Genomic DNA, 4,003 nt, shown 5'->3' with positions numbered 1-4,003 from the left:
TTATAAACTATAAACACCTAACAGTGGAGCCCAAAATATACAAAACTAAAACGGACATAAATAGAGATAGCAATGTTACATTTAACAATAATAGTTGTAGACTTCAATAGTCCGCTCTCAAAAGTTGATAGAATAACTAGAAAGAAAATCAGCAAGAATATATAAAACTTAAAAAACATCAACCCACTTCACCTAGCACCCATCAACAGTAGAATACACATTCTTTTCAACCACATAAATAATATACTAAGCATAGATAATATATTAAGTCATGAAATAAGTATTAATAACTCTAAGAGGATGGAAGCAAATGGAAGTCATACAAATTAAATTAAATTAGAAATTTAAAAAGAAAAAAGGGCCACCCAGGTGGCATGATGGTTAAGGAGGCTGAATCCCACATAACCAGCTCTGTTGTTCAAGTCTCAGACCTGAAGCCTTGAGAAACGCACCAGGCATATGTGGATGCATGCCCCAAATTCCAAGAGAATGAAATATAGAGATCGCAGTATGGTCATTGCCTCTGGGGCAGGAGGATTTCTTGCTTTCTCTCTCTCTTTCATCTCTTGCCTTAGAATGCATGTGACCTAGAACAATACTCAAAAGAAAAAAAACAAACAACAATAAAAAAATATGGAGATTAAAGTAATCAAAACAATATGGTATTAGCAAGTGAAAGAGAAATAAGTCAAAAGGATAGAATAAAGAACCCAGAAATAGATCCATGCAGACATATCAACTGATCTTTGACAAAGGAGCAAAGGCTATTGATTGGAGTAAAGAGAAAAGAGAGTCTTCAACAAATAGTGCTGGAGCAACTAGACATCCACATGCAAAAAAAAAAAAGAAAAGAAAAGAAAGAAAATAATATGCAGACTAAACACCTTTCATAAAAATGTATTAAAAATGGATCATAGTAGGAGCCAGCTGGTGGCATGGTGGTTAAGGTGCTGGACTCCCACATGGCTGATCACAGTCTGAGTCCCAGATCTGGCGGCTTACTTTCTCACCATAACCCCGTCCTTGCTCTTTCTCCCTCAGGTGAGCGTGCATGCCCTGTAGCAAATTAAAAAATAATAACAATGATAAATAAAATTAAATAAGTAATTATTTAGAAGAAGAAAAGGATCATAGACCAAAGTGTTAAACAGGAAGCTACAGAACTCTTAATAGATAACACATAAGAAAACTAGATGACCTTTGGTTTAGTGATGACTCCTGGGCTACAACGGCATGAAAGAAAAAAAAAGTGATAAATTAGGCTTTATTAGTACTGAAAAACAGAAGCTCTGCAAAGATCAATGATAAGCATGAAAAGATAAGTCATAGACTGGGAAAAAAATATTTGTAAAACATCGATTTGAAAAAATGATTTATCTCTAAAATATACAAAAAAGTTTGGAAACTCACCAACATAAAAGCAAACAACCCAGTGAAAAAGCAGGCAAAATAACTGGACACCTCAAGAAAAAAAAAAGATATACAGATGGTAAAGAAACATGAGAAGATGCTCAACATTTTATGTCATTAGGGAGTCGCAAATTAAAATAACAGTGAGGTGCCATGATGCAATTATTAAAATGGCTAAAATCCAGAGCAATGACAGCACCAGATGCTGGCAATAGGATTCTCTTTCATTGATGGTGGGAAGGCAACAACCATGGGGTGAACTCGGAAGCCGGTTTGCCAGTTTCTTAAAAAAATAAACCTAGGCTTACATATGATTCCAGCAACTATGCACCCTGGTATTTATCAAAATAAGCTCAATGTCTACACAAAAACCTGCCCATAGAGGTTTATAGCAGCTTTATGCATAATTTGCTGAAACTTGGAAGCAATCGAGATATTCTGATTATATAACCTGTTTATTCTTCAACGGGTGAATGAATAAACAAACTGTTGTATTTTCGTAACTGTGATCTAGTCTGACGGTGGAATATTATTCAGCAATTAACAGGAATGAGTTACAAGTTTTATTAAGACCTAGAAGAAATTTAAAGGCATATTTCTAAGTGGAAGAAGTCAATCTAAAAAAAAAAAAAAAAAAAAGCTACATTCTACATTATGTCAACTGTACCATAGTCTGCAAAAGACATAACTATGCAGGTAGTATTAATATTAAGATAGTCCCTTGTGTTTTCAAGGGACATGAGAAAAATAAATAAAAATAAAAAGGGAGTAGATATTTTCAAAACACACACCTAATAAAGGACTTGCACCTAGAATTTAGAAAGAATACCTACACCTCCATGATAACATGTACAATACATCAATAGACAAACGTGTGAACAGACATTTTACCAGAGAAGCTATAGAAATGGCTCATTTAAAAAATGCATATGAGAAGATGTTCAATATTAGGCAAATTCAAACTAAAATCCCAAGGAGATATCATTTCATACTCACCAGATTGACTGTCACATATAAGACAAGTAAGAGTGAGTAAAGATGTGGAGAAACAAGAATCCTCCTATATTGCTGATGGAACTGTGAAGTGCAGTCATTTTGGAAAACTGTTAGGTGTTTTTCTCAAAATGTTAAATATTTAACTATCTTATGATCTGGCAATGATGTTCTAAACCCAAGAGAAATTAAAACATATGTCCGTACAAAGACTTGCACAACGATGTTTATAACAACATTACTTATATGACCAAAACCTGAAAACAATCTAAGTGTCCATCGATTGGTGAATGAATGAAAAATAAGTGATATATACATATAATAAAATACTATTCAGTAATAAAAAGAACTTCTGACACATGGTATGTCATGGGCAAAACTCAAAAACATTACACTAAATGAAAGAAGACAAACAGGGGCCAGCCAGTTACATAGTTGTTAAAGCATTGAATTCCCACATGACTCACCGTAGTTCGAGTCCCAGATCCAGAGGATTGAAACTCAGGCCAAGTGTGTTTATGTGCCCAAAATCCCAAGAGGAGAACAGAGGAGAAGGGACTGTGGTGTGGCCATGCCCCTGCGGATGAGTTCTCACTTTCTCTCTCTCTGTATCTTCAGTGAGCACATGCACCCTATAGCGAATATTTCCCAAAAAGAGAGAGAGAGAGAGAGAGAATCAAAATGAAATCATGGGCTACATGGTGGACCCTAAAAAGAACAGAACAATCCTGTGAGTCAGAGCCATGTGGGAAGGTTGCAAGTTTCCAAGTTCATATCTGGAGACTTCCCTAAGCGTGCCAGGCATGCTGTATCTGTAACCCAGGCTGACTGGGGCTAGAGGTGGGTCATGACATCAGGATCTTGTCAGGGATGTTGTTTCTCTCTCTCTCTCTCTCTCTCTCTCTCTCTCTCTGTTATGTGCATGCATAAGCACACATATGTGGATAAATGAATTTTTTTAAAATAAATTATATATTGTATGATTCATTTGTTCAGAAAAGGCATATTTACAGAGATAGAGAGTGAATTAGTGGCTGCCTAGAGCTGGAGGAAGAAACAAGAATCTGTAATAGGCATGAGGGATCTTATTGGGAAGGATAAAAATATTCTAAAACTGTCTTAGGGGGATGGTTACACTACTTGGTAAGGTTACTATAAAACATTTTGTAAATTATTAAAATAAGTAAATAATTAGTTCCCAGGTCTTGTGCATGCAATGATTTATTTCCTATGTGCCTCACCAATTTTCTGGTAGTTCATTACTAGTGATGGTCTTGGCACTTTGTAATAGATTTACAAAGGCTATTTGGGGATTAAGTGGCCACCAGTATATTTTATACAGACTCAAGTTAGCTATTCCTGCAATATCCTCTCAGACTTCAAGTTTAAGAACCTCAGTGGGAGGAAGAGTTCTTACTCCAGAAGTTTCTCAAATGTCTATTTCTTTATTTTTTGTTTAATTTACTTCAAATTTGTCTCTATCATACTTTTAAAATTTCTCAAGTTTAGTAAAAACTAGAATGTTCTGTGTTGTTTCGTTCATTTACATAGTTTTTCAGTGGCCCTTTGGGTGCAAGGAAATAATACTGTCCTGCTTTCG

The 4,003-nt window shown here is 35.4% G+C and overlaps 1 long non-coding RNA gene across 2 annotated transcripts in view; it reads right to left on the bottom strand.

Moving 5' to 3' along the window:
* The window catches only part of LOC102483443 (uncharacterized), an 8,439-nt gene extending 5,957 nt beyond the window's left edge, over nucleotides 1–2,482 (bottom strand). Inside the window, exons 1-4 of one of the 2 annotated variants that reach the window (XR_001371314.1) lie at nucleotides 2,407–2,482; nucleotides 1,411–1,461; nucleotides 1,003–1,056; nucleotides 453–598 (exon numbers count right to left, since the gene is read on the bottom strand). This is a non-coding gene — a long non-coding RNA (uncharacterized LOC102483443). Of the gene's footprint in view, nucleotides 1–452; nucleotides 599–1,002; nucleotides 1,057–1,410; nucleotides 1,648–2,406 lie in introns of those variants that run through there. The other variant, XR_336324.1, reaches the window with a different exon arrangement.
* Nucleotides 2,483–4,003: the final 1,521 nt, after the last annotated feature.

This window comes from Tupaia chinensis, unplaced genomic scaffold (assembly GCF_000334495.1).
Source record: "Tupaia chinensis unplaced genomic scaffold, TupChi_1.0 Scaffold000707_1, whole genome shotgun sequence".
NCBI classification, from domain to species: domain Eukaryota; kingdom Metazoa; phylum Chordata; class Mammalia; order Scandentia; family Tupaiidae; genus Tupaia; species Tupaia belangeri.
Note: the sequence above shows the minus strand (reverse complement) of the source record. Positions and strands in the feature narration are given on the sequence as shown.